The sequence below is a fragment of the Pan troglodytes genome, chromosome 7 (genome assembly GCF_028858775.2).
Source record: "Pan troglodytes isolate AG18354 chromosome 7, NHGRI_mPanTro3-v2.0_pri, whole genome shotgun sequence".
Classification (NCBI taxonomy): domain Eukaryota; kingdom Metazoa; phylum Chordata; class Mammalia; order Primates; family Hominidae; genus Pan; species Pan troglodytes.
Window position 1 is genome coordinate 8413520 of NC_072405.2, and position 19860 is coordinate 8433379.

Here is a 19860-nt window from a genome sequence, read left to right on the forward strand (position 1 = left end):
CAAAAATAATAGTTTTTAAGCATTACGGAAGTGCTAGGTGAGGAAGGGCTGTTCCTGGCCCTCAGGAACTGAGGCAGCCGTTCACATAAACGATGCATGTCTCCAGAGGTGAAGGACACCTCCTTCCCTTGCTCCTCTGTGACTAAACATATTCTAAGCAAACTCAGGAAGCAGGGTGTTCCCGCATTTGCATTTTTCATGTAGACCTTCCTTGGCAGGAAGCAGCTCCTCTCTCCAGCTGGCCCCACACACTGGAGTCTGGATGCTGAGTATGACTGTGCGCTTCCTTCCAAGGGCCCTGCGAGAGGCTGCCACGACACACTTTCCTCGATGCTGGTTCAAATCACGTGGAAATTTCATTTCTGAGCTGCCACCAGCACAGCAAAGCTGGTGCCATATTTGCCATCAGTCTTTTGACATGGAGCTATGCTTACAAGAACAAGGCCCAATGCTTCTGTTAAAGATGTGAAATGTTGAATACATCTGACATCAAACTGTTGAATAAAATCAACATCAAACCACAGCTGAAGACGGAAGCCCCATCAGTGGCTCTGTCTGTGGTTATTCTCTAACCTTAAGGAGGTTTGTTGCTGTCTGTGGTTATTCTCCAACCTAAAAGATTGTCGGCCTCTTTCTCAAGCCACTGACAGCTGTCTGCAGTGACAGCACTCAGGGCTGGGGCATGGATCATAAGTTCAATTTATATTTAAATGTACATTTTTAAAAACGTATTTCAGACTTTTAGCCAATGCATCTATTGCTGGTTTGATTTGCCTATAGAATAATATCGAAAATTGAAGGAGTCCACTTTGTATAAAGCTGTGATTTTTGTTAAAGAAAACTACAGCCAAAAAGTGTTTGCTTTTCAATATAAGATGATGGAAATGGGTAGAGTTCTAAAGGATGACCGTCCATTATCCACTGCAGCTGAGTCCTAGATTTGTTGCTGACGTTCTACACAGCCTTTCTTCACTCGGAAATAGACGACTGAAAGTATTTCGACGTCTCATTAGGAAGGAACAGTGGCTATCATGTTTGAATAATTATGCATCTGTTTTTTTAAACCTCAGTCTGGCAATACTCCATCGTGATGAATCTTCACTACTCAGCCTGCCTGGGGAGGCTTCCAAATGCATGGGACTCATTTGACGTTTGTTTTCTTGAGGCTTTGGAGGTAGCTCAGCTGCCTTTGCACTGTCTCTGGACAATGTTAATGTCATAGTTGTGTCTATTCCAGTTCTTCTCCATAGCAGCGGCGCCCACGTGCCCCAGGGGCCTTCTCTGGGGCAGCAGGAGGTACCTGGGGTGGTTCTGCTTGGGCTCAGGCACAGTGAGAAGAACCTGGAGGCTGGAGCAGGGGGCACAGAACTGAAACAAGAGTGCAGGAGTCACTCTGGGGAGGCCAGCTTTGCCTGGATTCTGATCCTGGACTCTGTGGTTGAGAGTTTGTTTGTTCTGCAGCCACACAAGTGAGCATCGAGGGATGAGGCTGGGGGGCGAAGGAGGCAGAATGTCACATGGGTGGCTTGGTGAAGGCTGGATTGTAGGGACAGAAAGCATTTTTTCATCTTAACCCTTTGTAAGTAAGTTCAACAGCATTAAATGCATTCATGTTGCTGTATAGCCGTCAGCACCTCTGTCTCTAGAACTTTTTCCTCTTCTGCAAGTAAAACTCAGTCCCCATGAAACACTCAGTCCCTTTCCCCTCCCCAGCCCTGGAACCCCCATTCTGCTTTCTGTCTCTGAAACTGACTCCTCCAGGGCCCTCCTAGAAATGGAACCACACAGGATTTGTTGTTTTGTGACTGGCTCATTTCACATGGGGTAATGTCTTCTTGTTACTGCACGTATCAATGTGTCAGACGCCCTTTCTGTTGAAGGCTGAGCCACACTGCACTTTGTGGATGGACCACACTGGTTTCCGTTCCTCCGTGGACAGACCCCGGGTCGCTTCTCCTTGGCCATTGTGAATGGTACTGCTGTGAACACGGAGTGCAGCTCTCTCTCCACGTCACTGCTTTCGGTTCATTTGGGTAAATGTCCAGAAGTGGAATTGGTGGATCCCATGGTGAACTGATGCTTCCTCGTTTTGAGGAACCTCCACACTGCTTAGGGACAGGGTGTGCTTTGCGAGCTGCCTCTACAGTCTTGCCATGGGGTGGGGGTTGGCCATTGTAAGAATGAGAAGGGTCAGATGTTAGAAGCTCTGGAAAGAAGGAAATGAGAGAATTTGGTGACGGTTGGCTGAGAGGACCCTCAAACACGTGCCTGGCTTTCCCCTCTTGGGGTGGTACGTGGGTGGAGGACTCTGGAGGGAGAGGGAGGAGCTGCTGTAGCCATCTGGTGAGCCCAGGGACTTGAAACAGCCAGGTGCAGGCACACGGTGACCTGGAGTCGCAAGATTTGTGCAGAAGTGCACGTCATAAGGAAGGTGGACGCATTGGTTCCAGGGAGGCCTTTTAGCCCATTCATGGAAATATTAGGTCTTGACCCTGGTTCTATGTCAGTCAGGATCACTTGGGGAAAGTTTAAAAACATAACAGTGGCCAGGCCCCATCTGATGTATTTGTCTGAGGAAGGACTTGGCCATTGTCGTCTTTAAAAGTTCTTTACCTGATGCTTTTTTTTTTAATGGAAGAAACGCTTCTTGTTTTACTTTAAAAATATTTTTTCTAGCTTTATTAAGTTATATTCACAGATATAAATTGTGTATATAGTACACAACGTGATGTTCTGATACAGGTATACGTTGTGAGATGAGTCAACAAAGCTAATTAACATCTTGCCACCTCACATACTTATCATCACCTTGTGCTCTTAAGAACATTTAAGATCTCATCTCTTAGCAATTTTCAAGTAAACAAACCATTTAACTGTGGCCACCACGTGGTACCATAGACCTGGTCACTTACTCCTCTTGTCTAACTGAAATGCTGCACCCTTCCGCCAACATCCTCCCAGTTCCCCCCAACCCTCTCTCTGTTGACCACTGTTCTACCCTCTGCTTCTGAGTTCTGTGCTTTCAGATTCCAAGTGTAAGTGAGGTCACGTGGCACCTGTTTTTCTGTGCCTGGCTTGTTCCACTTAGCATGATGTCCTCCAGGCTCATCTATGTTGTTGCAAATGCTGGGATTTCTCACTTTTTAAGACTGAGTAGGTATTCCACATTTTCTTTGTCTGTGCCTCTGCTGATGGGCTTGAGGTTGGTTCTGCGTGTTAGCTGTGGTGAACAGCATCTTAACGAACACGAGAGAGCAGATACCCTTCCACACATCGATTTTATTCCCTTCAGAAAAATACCCAGAAGTGGGATTCCTGGATTATTCCTTTATCATTCTAATGTACCCCTAGGATTGAGAATCCTGATATAAAACATATGAAAGGATAATTAAGAGAAAAAGCAAAAAACACAAAAAGAAAGGAAGGAAGAAAGGAGGGAAGGATATCTGAGTTATGTTCCCAACACTATCATAACAACTTTGGGAGAAAATAGCATTATTTTAGACATTTGTTTTTCCAAATTGAGTGTTCCAATCTCCTCATCTTTAAATTGAGAGGGTTAAATGATGATTTTTAAGGGATCTTCCCAGTCACGAATTTATGGATCTATAATTCTACTGGGTCAAATTAAAATTAAAAACACTTCATAATGATCTTGTTGCTATTATAGTGAATGAGTAACTATCATTACCAAAATGCTGTGGGACATTTTACAGCACAGTGTAGGTTAAAGTCATAAAGCAATGAAGTGACATTTGCTTCTGGTTCTATTTCAAAGCATCAATCTTTTTTTTCCCCAACTCCCCTCAGTCTTCAAAAGCTCCAAGGAAAGCTGAGTAGCATTGGCTGAAGAGCTTAAGATACCATTAGTGCCAGATGAATTAATAAAACCGCCCACACTTGTGTTATTACCCATTACCTCTTAAGAGCATTTGCGTTCTCTGAAGCTCATTGAGTGTAACGTATGAAAAGTAATTTTATGATGGGGATAATGGCTGTATAGGAGGATAAGGAAGTTTTCCATAAAATTAAAGTCACTGATAAAATGAATTAATGTAGCACATTCAAAACGAATACCTTGAAAGAGAAAACCTCACTTTTTCCAGAAGAAATGTTTCTAGGGAAGACCTTCAGACACACTACAATTAAATTGCTCTCTTAACTTTTGTAACATTGGCTCATTATGACGTTACTTCTAAGAATGGCATTTTTTCATTTTCCCGAATGTTATATTTAAATCGGCTGTAAAGAGTTGGTGATTTATTTGCATCTATGAAGAGTGCTATATTGACCCAAATTTTGCATTGATAAATGAATGCAAGATGAAATTTTAAAAAGTTGGCAGATTAAATTATCAAAGTATATTAAGCACATATTATATATGCAGCACAACACTGAGAAAATGTACACACTGTGTAATTTTGAAATACCTGAATATTAAAATAATACTTAGAGCCTTCCACCTGGCAGGCACATAGATTGTGAACATGTTTTTATATAATAGAACATCAGCTAGCATAGCTTTAATCATCTCCACAGCATTTAAGTGCACCAACGTCTCATTCTAATGTTAATACATATCTTGTCTCACAGGAATTCCCCTTGGGATGTTTATTTTTGTGTGTTCTTTCAAAAAACAAAAACCCAGCTCTATCTATACTTGTCACTTTATCGTCCATACTTATTTTCTTCAGGGAAATTTATAGAAATAGCGGAAGTGTATTACATGGTAGGTTCTTGGTCTCACTGACGTCAAGAATGAAGCTGTGGACCTTTGGGGGGAGTGTCCGGAGTTTGTTCCTTTTAATGTTCAGACGTTTTCGGAGTTTCTTCCTTCTGGTCGGTTTGTGGTCTCAATGGCCTCAGGAGTGAAGCTGCAGAGCTTCGCGGTGAGTGTTGCAGCTCATAAAAGGAGTGCGGACCCAAAGAGTGAGCAACAGCAAGATTTAGTGCATACAGCGTAACAACTAAGCTTCCACGCTGCCGAAGAGGATCTCAGCAGGTTGCCAGTGCCGGCTCAGGCAGACTGCTTTTATTCCCTTATCTGGCCCCACCCACATCCTGCTGATTGGTCCATTTTACAGAGAGCTGATTGGTCTGTTTTACAAAGAGCTGATTGGTCTGTTTTGACAGGGTGCTGATTGGTGCATTTACAATCTCCAAGCTAGACAAAGAGTGCTGATTGGTGCATTTACAGTTCTCTAGCTAGACATAAAAGTTTTCCAAGTCCCCACTAGATGAGCTAGACACAGAGCATAGATTGGTGCATTTACAAACCTTGAGCTAGACACAGAGTGCTGATTGGTGCATTTACAATCCTCTAGCTAGACATAAAAGTTCTCCAAGTCCCCATCAGATTAGCTAGATACAGGGTGCTGATTGGTGCATCCACAAACCTTTTGCTAGACACAGAGTGCTGATTGGTGCATTTACAATCCTCTAGCTACACATAAAAGTTCTCCAAGTCCCCACCGGACTCAGGAGCCCAGCTGGCTTCACCTAGCGGAATCTGCGCTGGGGCCACGGGCAGAGCTGCCTGCCAGTCCTGCGCCAGGCGCCTGCACTCCTCAGCCCTTGGAGGGTCAATGGGACCGGGCGCCGCGGAGCAGGGGGCAGCGTCCATCAGGGAGGCTTGGGCTGTGCGGGAGCCCACCGCGAGGGGGAGGCTCAGGCATGGTGGGCTGTAGGTCCCGAGCCCTGTCCCACGGGGAGGCAGCTGAGGCCCTGGGAGATTTCGCGTGCAGCGCCGGTGGGCCAGCACTGCTGGGGGACCCAGCACACCCTCCGCAGCTGCTGGCCCAGGTGCTAAGCCCTTCACTGCCCCGCTGGCGCTGGCCGGCCGCTCCAAGTGCGGGGCCGCGGAGCCCACGCCCACCCAGAACTCGCGCTGGCCCACGAGCCCACACCTCTCCCTCCACACCTCCCCGCAAGCAGAGGGAGCCGGCTCCGGCCTCGGCCAGCCCCCAGGGCAGCGGCAGGCTGAAGGGCTCCTCAAGTGCAGCCGGAGTGGGCGCCGAGGCGGAGGAGGCGCCAGGAGTGAGTGAGGGCTGCCAGCATGCTGTCACCTCTCAGAAGCAGTGATGTGCTGAGCTTCTGTCTAGAAAGAAGGTAGCAGTCCACCCACCTGTCTCCCAGGCATTCGTTCACCCAGGTCTTCAGCCACCGAGTCTTCCTCCTCCACCCACCACCCTCCTTCACCCACCACCCTCCTCCCACCCACCACCCTCCCTCCACCCACCACCCTCCCTCCCAGGCATCCTGTAGCCTCCACCACCACACTTCCTGGGAGGTTCGGGCTTCAGCCTTGACCTTCCTGCACTGCCCAATGGGAGCATCGTGACCACACATTTTAGGAGAAGGCTCCTTCCCCACTGTGACATCAAACGCGTGGTCACATGAAAGGCCTAGTCTGTGGCACAGGAAAGGGGCCCTGAGGTGCAGGGGAGGGTCAGTGTCAGTTAATCACATGAAAGCTCACCAGGGCGCACTGCATTTTAACAACCCCGTTTTTAAATTTTATCTCCACACAAACACATCAGATACCTTTAAAGTTAGACACATCTAACATTTGTGGAACTTAGGATGCCAGGGCTTTTCCTCTGAATTTCTGGGGTGCATTTACAGCTTTTCTCCTAAACATCACGTGGTTCAGCCTGGCCCTGCCTCCTGAGCTTTTCTCCTAAACATCACGCGTCCCAGTCTGGCCTCCTGAAGGGCGGTGCCTGCTCCCGGGCTGCCCCTGTCACACCCCGCAAACCCCCGCTACCCCTCACCACCCCCGCAAACCCCCGCCACCCCCCGCAAACCGCGGCCACCCCCCACCACCCCCTGCAAACGCCCACCACCCCCCACCCCTCACCACCCCCTGCAAACCCCCACTACCCCCCGCAAACCCCTGCCACCACGCGCACATCGCTGTTGATCATTGCTGCCTCCACGCGCGCCGACATCCATTCAAACAGCAATTACTGGTGTTTTCTCCTTTGTGGGATGTGCCAGTAAGAATGATCTGGAAGCTCCCAGACATACGTAGCAGGCTCAACGTGGCGGGGGAGTTGGAAGGAAAAAAGGAATCCACAACTGCTGCGCACAGGAGGGAAATGAACCCAGTGCCCGCAGGAGGCGCTGACGGTGTTCCCTAATAACACAGCAAGCAGGCATATGAGTGCGGACTAAGCGCCCAGGGAAGACGGGGCCAGGCTCGGGCTCCGGGGATTCGTAGGATCTCCAGAGGGGATCATTTGTAGTTAAGGATCTAATATTGCCACATTGTCAATGGCTTTCTGTTCTGCAGTTCTTTTAGAGCACTGAGTTTTAAACCATGGGCTGCAACTCATGAGTGACCCGTGAATTCAAGTTACTGGTCACTGCCAGCAAATTTTTAAATGGAAACAAAAATACAACAGAGAAGTATAGACTAGGCCGGGCACGGTGGCTCACGTCTGTAATCTCAGCACTTTGGGAGGCCGAGGCGGGCGGATCTCGAGGTCAGGAGATCGAGACCATCCTGCCTAAAGCTGTAAAACCCCGTCTCTACTAAAATACAAAATATTAGCCGGGCATGGTGGCGGGCGCCTGTAGTCCCAGCTACTCGAGAGGCTGAGGCAGAAGAATTGCTTGAACCCCGGAGGCAGAGATTGCAGTGAGCTGATATTACGCCTCTGTGCTCTGGCCTGGCAACAGAGCAAGACTCCGTCTAAAAAAATAAACAAACAAACAAAAAAAAAAAAACAACGTATAGACTAGAAAATACCAAAGTACACTCTGGATAATAAGGGCACATGTCTAATGAAACATTTTTTGGTGTGTGTGTGTGGGTGTGTGTGTTAGGTTCTGATTTAAAATATACGTCTTATTGTGGAATATAATCCAAAAAGTTTGAAAGCCCTTGGCAGGAGCAATACCTTGCAGCCGTCAGGGTGGTGGAGAGAAAGGAAATCGCTTTTGTGCTGTCTCGGTGTTTGAAACAGGAAGCAGTACGTGTCGTGGGTTCTCAGAGGCAGGTTCTGCAAGCAAAGCCTCCGCACATACACTAGAACTTGAGCAATTCACCCACCTCTCCTGTGCTTCTCATTCTTTGTTTGTTAACAAAAAGGGAAGGGATCGTAACCTTCCTACCTCGTTGGAATTTTAAGATAATTAAATATGGTAATATAAGACCTTAGAGCAAGGTGTGGCTCACAGCAAGTGTTCAATGTCAGTTTTTACCATGATTAGTATCATTGTCATCATTGCTCTTACGCTGTGACCAGGTAACCCAGCATCACCTGTCCGGGTGTAAAGGTGCATTCAGGAGGTTTCAGGAGTGCAGCTCTGGAGGACACGGCCGCGGAGAGGAGTCGGTGTAATACTCCAGACAGATGTCCACGTTAACTTCATGTGTTTCCCGAACATGATTTCCATGACAACTAATTTATTTGCATATTGCAGTAACTGAAAACAGACTTCTGTAATTTTAAATTCTGAAGAGTTTTTTTGTAAGGATTTGCCCCTTTAACTGCCTGTAAATTACAAGCATGCTCCCGTGCAAACGGGCATTCAAAAAGGAGTTGGAATTTGTCCCTGGGAGGTATTTGTGATTTAGATGGAAAATTACATAGAAACAGGCTGGCTTTCCCTGGACAACAGCGATAACTTGCTGATGTGTTTGGAGGTCAGCCTGTGGCTGTGAGGTGCGGCTTCCAGGCTCATAGGAAGTGAAGGTCCGCTGTTGGGACCGTGCCAGCCTCGTTGCCCCAGATGTCAGGCTTCCAGAGGAACTCTGCAGTGCATGACGAACGTATTGTTGCATCCTCTGAAGAGCTGAGAAACATCACCAGTTTGTGATGCCTGGGCCACTCCGTGAAAGTGCTGTCAAGGATGAGAAGGTCCAGTTTTGTGGCAGGTCCAAGGGTTAAACACGACGAAGGAGGGACAAGGAAAGGAACTGCCTCCCACCTGTCACTCTGCGTGGGCTCCCTGCGTTCTGGTGCCTTGGTCAATATGCTTAACCCCACAGCAAACGTGAAGGTCACAGGACGCGCATTCTCATTCTGCAGGTGAGGGAACTGAGGCACAGAGAGAGTGGTGACTTCTCCAAGGTCATTAGTGAATGAGTGGCCAGTCTAGGTCTGAACCAAGCCAAACCCTGTAGGACCTTTTGACTATCCACACTGCTTCCCCAAGGAAACTAAAATATTATATGTCCAAGCCCAGGAGGTCCACTCAACAAATAAAAGGCAAACCTTGCATTTGACACCTGAAACTGAGGTCGGTGTTACATAATTAATAAGGAATTGTGTTTGGAGTAAACCTAGAAGGAACTTGCACATAAGATAATTTGCTGAATCAATCTGGCACATCTCCCTTTGCTAATGAGTTAGGCTTCTCCAGATAAATCTGTGAGAATGTTCCATTTTCTCAAACAGTATTTGTTCTCCCCAGGGCATCAGTTAGTTCAGCTTGAAACCTTTCTTATAATACTAGCATCCTCATTTTCACCATAATGTGGAACCGAAAATAAATTGCCCTAGTGGGTGACCATCTTCCATGGATGTAAGGGCTGTCTAGTGTAAGACAGTCAACAGATGACCATCTTCCATGGACGTAAGGGATGTCTAGTGTAAGACAACCAACAGATGACCATCCTCCATGGACGTAAGGGCTGTCTAGTGTAAGACAACCAACAGATGACCATCCTCCATGGACGTAAGGGCTGTCTAGTGTAAGACAGTCAACAGATGACCATCCTCCATGGACGTAAGGGCTGTCTAGTGTAAGACAGTCAACAGATGACCATCCTCCATGGACGTAAGGGCTGTCTAGTGTAAGACAGTCAACAGATGACCATCCTCCATGGACGTAAGGGCTGTCTAGTGTAGGACAGTCAACAGATGACCATCCTCCATGGACGTAAGGGCTGTCTAGTGTAGGACAGTCAACAGATGACCATCCTCCATGGACGTAAGGGCTGTCTAGTGTAAGACAGTCAACAGATGACCATCCTCCATGGACGTAAGGGCTGTCTAGTGTAGGACAGTCAACAGATGACCATCCTCCATGGACGTAAGGGCTGTCTAGTGTAGGACAGTCAACAGATGACCATCCTCCATGGACGTAAGGGCTGTCTAGTGTAGGACAGTCAACAGATGACCATCCTCCATGGACGTAAGGGCTGTCTAGTGTAGGACAGTCAACAGATGACCATCCTCCATGGACGTAAGGGCTGTCTAGTGTAGGACAGTCAACAGATGACCATCTTCCATGGACGTAAGGGCTGTCTAGTGTAGGACAGTCAACAGATGACCATCTTCCATGGACGTAAGGGCTGTCTAGTGTAGGACAGTCAACAGATGACCATCTTCCATGGACGTAAGGGCTGTCTAGTGTAGGACAGTCAACAGATGACCATCTTCCATGGACGTAAGGGCTGTCTAGTGTAGGACAGTCAACAGATGACCATCTTCCATGGACGTAAGGGCTGTCTAGTGTAGGACAGTCAACAGATGACCATCTTCCATGGACGTAAGGGCTGTCTAGTGTAGGACAGTCAACAGATGACCATCTTCCATGGACGTAAGGGCTGTCTAGTGTAGGACAGTCAACAGATGACCATCTTCCATGGACGTAAGGGCTGTCTAGTGTAGGACAGTCAACAGATGACCATCTTCCATGGACGTAAGGGCTGTCTAGTGTAGGACAGTCAACAGATGACCATCTTCCATGGACGTAAGGGCTGTCTAGTGTAGGACAGTCAACAGATGACCATCTTCCATGGACGTAAGGGCTGTCTAGTGTAGGACAGTCAACAGATGACCATCTTCCATGGACGTAAGGGCTGTCTAGTGTAGGACAGTCAACAGATGACCATCTTCCATGGACGTAAGGGCTGTCTAGTGTAGGACAGTCAACAGATGACCATCTTCCATGGACGTAAGGGCTGTCTAGTGTAGGACAGTCAGTAGATGACCATCTTCCATGGACGTAAGGGCTGTCTAGTGTAGGACAGTCAGTAGATGACCATCTTCCATGGACGTAAGGGCTGTCTAGTGTAGGACAGTCAGTAGATGACCATCTTCCATGGACGTAAGGGCTGTCTAGTGTAGGACAGTCAGTAGATGACCATCTTCCATGGACGTAAGGGCTGTCTAGTGTAGGACAGTCAGTAGATGACCATCTTCCATGGACGTAAGGGCTGTCTAGTGTAGGACAGTCAGTAGATGACCATCTTCCATGGACGTAAGGGCTGTCTAGTGTAGGACAGTCAGTAGATGACCATCTTCCATGGACGTAAGGGCTGTCTAGTGTAGGACAGTCAGTAGATGACCATCTTCCATGGACGTAAGAGCTGTCTAGTGTAAGACAATCAGTAGGTCACATGAGCAAAGGTGAACCCCAAAATCTGTTTAGGAATTGGAAAGAGAAACATTAGGCTCCAAGTCTTATCAGAGCCTGACAAAAAGCGTGCGTGTTTTATGTGCACTTTCTACCACCACTCGGGTTTGGTATTGGATGAATACTAGCTGCAGTTAGCAGTAATTAGACATCTGACTAACAATCTTCAGAAGTCTCCCCGAGAACGGTGTTCCTCAGCCCTGTGACGCATCAGCCCAGGTAGGCAGGGCTGAGGGCCAACGGCCTCCCTAATGCGTCTGGTCCACAGTTCAGTGGGAGAAGCGCTGCTGGGAACAGCTGGGTTAGAATGCACTCACGTTGCAGAAAGCCTGTTGCTAGCAAACAGATGTCCATTGTAGAAGAATGTGTGCTCTTCCCCATAAATTTCAAAGAAACAAATGTCCCATGAACTTAAAAATAACCCATGAATGTTACTACACTTACCTTGACAACATGATCAAAGTTGTTTATTTCACACTGTTTCATAAGCAGAAATCGCCAGCTAGTGATCACGGTTCAGACAAATGGTGGAAATCGTCGGCGGCATAGGGACGGGGCCAGCGTGGGTGTCAGCCGTGGGTGTGGCAGTTCCGCACTGACCTCGGTGCATTCCTGCTGTGGAGTCTAGCATCGGAAAATCACAGCCCAGAAGACCCTCGGGTTGCACGTGTGACTCACGCACTCCCCCGAGAGAGGCCAACACCTCACAGCAGCCTGCCGCAGCAGCGAAATGGCTGCACTGAGGCTGTCCATTAAAAGCAAACACCATGGCAGTTGCTCTAGCGAAGCACGCTTCTTGCTGAGAATTCTAGGAGGTTCGGCTGACAGCAAATGCGTGAGTACCCCAGCTCGCTGTGTCCATGGAGTAGAGATCTCAGACTTCACAGCTTTGACTTATCAATCTAAAGGTTAATTAGACAAACTGGGTGACTACTGCCAACATTTTCTAAAGACAGGTCACACTCTAGGTTTCTAATTTGTCTTCCGTATGACCCTGATCCTGGAAAGTGAGGCCCCGGGTCGTGGTCGCACCACCACCCTGTGCCATCTGTGTGTGCACGTTGGTGTCCCAGGCCACAGCAGAGAAAGATGGGAGAGGCCACAGGCCAGGCCCTGGGAGGATGGGTGGGATAAGCATCTGCCTTTCCCAGTGCAGAGGAGGACGGGAGAGGCCACAGGCCAGCTCCAGGGAGGCTCGGTGGAATAAGCGTCTGCCTTTCCCAGTGCAGAGGAGGAAGGGAGAGGCCACAGGCCAGCCCCAGGGAGGCTCGGTGGAATAAGCGTCTGCCTTTCCCAGTGCAGAGGAGGACGGGAGAGGCCACAGGCCAGCTCCAGGGAGGCTCAGTGGGATAAGCGTCTGCCTTTCCCAGTGCAGAGGAGGACGGGAGAGGCCACAGGCCAGCTCCAGGGAGGCTCGGTGGGATAAGCGCCTGCCTTTCCCAGTGCAGAGGAGGAAGGGAGAGGCCACAGGCCAGCCCCAGGGAGGCTCGGTGGAATAAGCGTCTGCCTTTCCCAGTGCAGAGGAGGACGGGAGAGGCCACAGGCCAGCTCCAGGGAGGCTCGGTGGAATAAGTGTCTGCCTTTCCCAGTGCAGGGGAGGACGGGAGAGGCCACAGGCCAGCTCCAGGGAGGCTCGGTGGAATAAGTGTCTGCCTTTCCCAGTGCAGAGGAGGACGGGAGAGGCCACAGGCCAGGCCCAGGGAGGCTCGGTGGGATAAGTGTCTGCCTTTCCCAGTGCAGGGGAGGACGGGAGAGGCCACAGGCCAGGCCCAGGGAGGCTCGGTGGGATACGCGTCTGCCTTTTCCAGTGCAGAGGAGGATGGAAGAGGCCACAGGCCAGCTCCAGGGAGGCTCGGTGGGATAAGCGTCTGCCTTTCCCAGTGTAGGGGAGGACAGGAGAGGCCACAGGCCAGCTCCAGGGAGGCTCAGTGGGATAAGCGTCTGCCTTTCCCAGTGCAGGGGAGGACGGGAGAGGCCACAGGCCAGCTCCAGGGAGGCTCAGTGGGATAAGCGTCTGCCTTTCCCAGTGCAGGGGAAGACGGGAGAGGCCACAGGCCAGCTCCAGGGAGGCTCGGTGAGATAAGTGTCTGCCTTTCCCAGTGCAGGAGAGGACGGGAGAGGCCACAGGCCAGCTCCAGGGAGGCTCGGTGAGATAAGTGTCTGCCTTTCCCAGTGCAGGAGAGGACGGGAGAGGCCACAGGCCAGCTCCAGGGAGGCTCGGTGGGATACGCGTCCGCCTTTCCCAGTGCAGAGGAGGAAGGGAGAGGCCACAGGCCAGCCCCCCAGGGAGGCTCAGTGGGATACGCGTCCGCCTTTCCCTGGGAACAGCTGGTGGGAGCAGTGCAAGCACAGCCCAGCTCAGAAGGGCCGTCACCCCTCATCACTTGCAAGTGGTTTGCCTCTGTGGCATAGCACCTGCCCATCTCCCAGAGACAATGCTGCCTGGAAAATTGCAGCATTGAATTTCTAACCTAAAAATTGAGGTGAGACCTTGCTAAGCCCTCCTGTTCGTGTATGTAAGCCCGTTGGGAACTGCAGCTTTTCTCAGTAAAAGCTTCCTAATCATACGCAATTCCCTAAAAGTACACTTTTTAATAAACAATTATAGATGCATAAGTTACAAAAATAATGCAGAGAAATCCTGGGCACCCTTCCCCCGTTTCACCCATGGTCAGGTTCGTACCGTCCAAGGTCCACCACGAAACATCCTTCTTCCAGACAATGGCGGTGGAACTCTCAGACCCATCCTTGCCTTCCTTCCCTCCTTCATTCATCCATTTCAGCATTTACTGAAACCCTGCTGCCTACGCAATGTGATTGAGATGTTGAACTGAAAGGTACCAGGAGCTCACACATCCCCTCCCCTTCCCGGGTTATCTTATGTGATATGGGGCACAGATTTGCTTTAAATAATTTACTTCTGAGCGCCCACCACTCTGGAGAAGAGCTAGGCAGGCATTGGGTGGCGTCTTGTGGCCACACGAGCAGCCCCAGGTGAAGCAAAGCCTGCACCCAATTAGACATCTAGGAATTCACAGTGACGGGAAAGAGGAATTGTACATAATTAGAGATAAGTTTTCTCTCCAGTACAAATGTCCTCTTTCTGCCTGTATTTAAATGCAACTCTCATTTTTTCTTATGCCACTATTCCCAGAAGGCTTCCCACATCCTGCGAAGCGAAGGGTAACCCCCAGCAGCCCAGGTGTTTTCAATGGCACACATGGTTCCTGCTTTCTGTTTCACATAACCCAGAACCCCAGAGCACGTTTTAAGCTCCACTTTTAAAACTTAATGAAATTGTATAAAATTCAGCGACTGTATCAAGGAACAGCGAGAAAATATTGTGTTGGAGAATATAAAAGGAAATAATATGAATAGCGTTAATATTTCAGTAAGAGCTACACATGTGGTCAGGAGTGTGAAACTTCTATCAGCCATTTATGGGTGTTTGTCACCTCCAGGCACCGCTGGAGAACTTTGCTTATACTCATCTATGTCACTCATCCCTCCACAGCTGTGTGGCCTCTCTGCTGTCACCCCATCCTAAAGGAGGGGACAGCACGTGACAGAACGAGTCCCACAGTCAGTGAGGATGGGCACACGCTGCAGGTGGAGGCCCAAGCTCCTAGTCCATGTAGCTGCTGCATCTCCCAGCAGGACAGGAAAGGAAGGCCGGCCTGAGTCCGGAGGGTGGCGCTCAGCGTGATGCCACCCAGAGTCTGACAGAGCTGCATGGCAGGACCCGGGGGAGATGAAAGCCAGCCCCACGAGGGGAAGAGCCCCTACAAGAGCACAGCCAGCGGGCAGGAGCACGCAGGGAGACCGACGTGCAGGGACACCAACGTGTAGGGAGACTGACGTGGAGGGAGACCGACGTGCAGGGAGACCGACGTGCAGGGAGACTGACGTGCAGGGACACCGACGTGCAGGGACACCAACGTGCAGGGAGACCGACGTGGAGGGAGACCGACGTGGAGGGAGACCGACGTGGAGGGAGACCGACGTGCAGGGAGACCGACGTGGAGGGAGACCGACGTGCAGGGACACCGATGTGCAGGGAGACCGACGTGCAGGGAGACCGACGTGTAGGGAGACTGACGTGGAGGGAGACCGACGTGCAGGGAGACCGATCCCTGCAGGGAGACCAACATGCAGAAAACGCATGTTTGGCCTGAAATGGGATTGATGCATCCAACCAAAGAGAAAACAAGGAAGGAGGAGACATGGAAGGCAGCCTTGGAAATCACGGAGAGTTGTTGCATTGATTCTTTTGCAGCCGATGAGCACACCCACCCTGCATTTGAGTTTTAGGGCCAAGGTGTCTTTCTTTCTTTTGAAGGGAAAAAGGACCTGGGCCAGAGAAACCATCATGGAGGCATCCTGGGAGGGGCACAGAGAAAAGGAGTCCTCTCCCTTCCCTTAAGACAGACAGGGCAGTCAGCATACACATGCACATACATGAACACACAGGCATGCACACAGATGTGCACACAGGCACACAGACACATACACACGTGCAGACATGAAAACAATTGCAGACATGCAAAAATATGCAGACACAAACGTGCACACACAGGTGCATGCACATGCAGACACACATGCAGATGCACACAAACACGAGCAGACATGAAAATACAATTGCAGACATGCAAAAGTATGCAGATACACACGTGCATGCACACAGACACATGCAGACACAAGCACACACACATGCAGACATGAAATATACACATACACATGTTGACACGCACAAAATGCACAAATATGCAGACACACAAACACATGCACAGATAGGCACACTCACGTATGTACACACATGCACAAACATACAAACACATACAACACGCCTGACCTGTCTGCGCCTCCAGTCTGTTCCCTGCTCCCATTCCCTCTGTACTGTGCTATGGACTCTTTAATTCCTTTCCCTTTTCCTCCACATCTCACAGAGGGATGGGCTTATTAAAATGTTCAGTTCCCTTAATGGATGAGTGAGTGAATGAGTGCAGGAGGGAATGATCGAGTGAGTGAATGACTGGATGAGTGACTGAGTTACTGAGTGAGAATGAGTGAGTGAGTGCATGAATGAGTGAGTGAGTGAATGAGTAACTGAGTGAATGAGTGAGTGGGTGAGTAAAAAAGTACATGAATGAGTGCATGAATGAGTGACTGAGTGAATGAGTGACTGAGTGAGGAAAGGAAAGAGGGAGGGAATGAGTGAGTGAGTGACTGGATGAGTGACCAAGTGAGTTACTGAGTGAGAATGAGTGAATGTGTGCATGAATGAGTGAGTGAATGAGTGAGATACTGAGTAAATGAGTGAGTGAAAGAGCACACAAATGAGTGAGTGAATGAGTGCATGAATGAGTGAGTGAATGAGGGAGGGAGGGAGTGAATGAGTGCATGAATGAGTGAGTGAATGAGTGAGTGAGTGAGTGAATGAGTGGGTGACTGAGTGAAAGAGTACATGAATGAGTGAGTGAATGAGTTCATGAATCAGTGAGTGAGTGAGTGCATGAATGAGTGAGTGAATGAGGGAGGGAGGGAGTGAATGAGTGAGTAAGTGACTGAGTGAATGAGTGGGTGACTGAGTGAAAGAGTGAGTGGCTGAGTGAATGAGTGGGTGACTGAGTGAAAGAGTACACGAATGAGTGAGTGAATGAGTTCATGAATCAGTGAGTGAGTGAGTGCATGAATGAGTGAAAGGCACAATCAGGCTTGTGCCTTTTTTTATGCTGAAATTAGTTTTAAGCAGGTGAAACTCCCTACAGCTTCAAGAGGATGAGTAGATATGTTTTGTTCTGTTTGCTTGAAACAATAAAATACATAAAAAATGAAGCACCTCATCCACTGTCTCAGGCAGCGAGAGCCTGCCAGTCCCCACCAGCCCCAGGGTGCAGAGGTGAGGAAGGCTTTCTCACCTCCGGGGTCACCAGGAATCGAGGTTCAGTAGAATCACCCCATCTTGAAGGCCGCAGCCGCAAGGTCCAAGTCTTCATTCCCCAGGTTGAAGACATGAGCTGGGGACCCCCGTGGCTGTGGGTGGAGGGTGAGTCCTGGATTCTGTCTTTTGAAAGGGGTGATGTTAGAAAGTGAGTTCTGGCAGCTGTGGGGAGGAAGAACTCGAGCCCTCTGTGGGGTCAGGAGCTTGGAAAAAGGACCCTGAAGAGTTAGATCTGCAGTGGCCAGACCTAGGCAGGGATGGAAGAACGGATGTGGAGCCCAGGAGGAGCAGAGGGCACGCCATGAGGGAGGGGCCGTGGTGAGGGGCACCCCTGGGTGCCCAGTGCTTGGTCCTGCAACACCTTACGTCTCAGGGCGTTTCCCCACCCCCTGCTCCACTGAGAGCCTCCCACCCTGGCCTCGTTTCCTCCACCGAGCTGTGCATCCTCAGGGAGAGAGAGCAGAAGAGCCGCTCCTCTTTGGAAAACTGAGAAGCTCTCCTCCGAGTCAGTGCTCCCCCCATCCACCAGCAAGGGGCCCCTCCATCCGAATGCAGGCACACACCTGCTAAAATGCACCACACAGCAGAAGGGCCTCCCGTTTCTGGCTAGGAGAGCCCTGCCTGTGGCAGGCAGCAGCATTTGCAAGCCTCTCTGCAGTTACGCTTGGAGTTTTGGTGTGGTGGAAATAGGCAAGAAGTCGATGTCCAGCTGCTTGTTGGATTAGGGATCACAAATGTGTGTTTATTTTCCAAAAACAAGACATTGGCATGATAGTGTGGCCCTGGGGGCAGGGTCATGGAATAAGACAGGGACTGGGGAGCCTTGCACAAAATAACCATCCCCCACGGTATGTTGTTTGTACCTGGGAACTTTCTGGAGCGAGTGCCCATCGTCAGTAACACACACTAACTGAATTTCACTCAAGGCAGATTTGTGGACTATTTTGTTGAAATGACATCTGTAGAAAAATTTAAAAGTGATTAAAACTGATGGCTGCTGCCGGATGATGGAGTCTGGTGCATCTCGGACAGCCCTTATTTGGAACAGTCTGTGGGCATGTCTAGGTTATTGAGTGTTACGCTTCTGTGTTATGTGACTTGTCCGTACCATTTAGCCTTCCAATTGGACACGGAATCGAGTTTGCTAGCGTCCAGCCCTAACTGGAATGGCGACTGCTCCCAAATTGCATTCTGGCCCTAATGAAATCTGTCTGCTTCATCCTCATCTGCCAGGACACAGGACATTAGCTCTTATGGGTTTTGTTGTTTGTTTTTGTCTTCAAATTGTCGATTCTGTGGCTGTGGCAAACCGAGTGGAGGTTTAAGATGGACTTTTAAATACAAATTATGAAGGGAAAAAGCAAGTCACTTCATGTATGCTTGTGCATTTACAAGGCACATAGAACAAAGCTGACATTTATATAACGTTTGAGTTTCATAAGAGCATGGCTGTGGTGATTGTCCAGTTTTTAGATGAAGAAATTGAGTCTCATCCAACCTTGATCAGCTAATAAATGACCGCGTGGTGATTTCGACCCAGACACCCTTATGTTCCTAGTAGATGTGAGCTCAAGTCATATAAATTTGGTTCTCCCTGCCATGGACAATGGTTCTTGAGTAAATTATGGAGTCTTTGAGATTTGTTTTTCTCAGGCTCCAAATATTGTGATAATATATAAATTGTACAGTGATTCTGCAAACCATATCGAACCAATGTTAGATATTTGCATTCTAGTCACTGTCTTTGGCTACTGGAAATGATTGTATGTGTGCGCACATCAGCATTTAGTGGATACTGAGTGGCATCTGGATATTTAGTAAAACACATTCTCATGACAGTGCCCGTGCTTCTCCCTCTGCATGGCTAAGATGAGACCAACTCTGCTTGGAGGGTCTTGTCCGTCCCAGGCCCTCCGGACCCTGTGTCCTCCAGCTAATTCCGAAATTCTGAGTGCCAGGATCTCAACAACGAGCCACAGACAGGAGCCTGTGGTCCCTGCCGTGAAGGAGCTGGCAGTCCAGGAAGGGATACGAAGGCTTGGCTTTCACATCTGATGTGCTAAGGTGTCGGAAGGGAAGAATATTTCAGCTGCAATTGGGAAGAAACAGAAGGGGCTTCTGGAAAATGAGCAACGCTGTCCTGGAAAGTGAAGAACACCAAAGTTAGCTCAGCTTTACGCAGCGGCATGTCCCATCCTACGCCTGAAAACCAAAAAGCATAGAACCCTTGTCTACTTGGAAATCTTTAAAAAAAATCTAAACATGTGCTTTGTGTGCCAAACGTAGCTCCAGTTTCACTTACTGCCCGAAATTCAGTATTTTGCACGACAAGTTCATTAACCTGCTGCTGAAAGAGCCTTTGAAATTCAAGGTTGGATCCATGAGAAAATAGAATATGGAATTGATAAAGCTCTCTTTTCAACTCAATACTTTATTTCCTCTCCAGGAAGAGACTTTCGTTAGAGAGGCACAAGCTGCATTCTCTGACGGCAAAGTGAAAAAAACCCTGATCCCCTTGTTTAACGGTTCTGAGGACCCTGAGCCTG

General features: G+C 49.1%; 1 protein-coding gene across 27 annotated transcripts in view; it reads left to right on the forward strand.

Annotated features, from left to right (window-relative positions):
* DLGAP2 (DLG associated protein 2) overlaps window positions 1–19860 on the forward strand; it is a 1020080-nt gene that overhangs the window by 799927 nt on the left and 200293 nt on the right. The gene's annotated exons all lie outside the window — the stretch shown is intronic.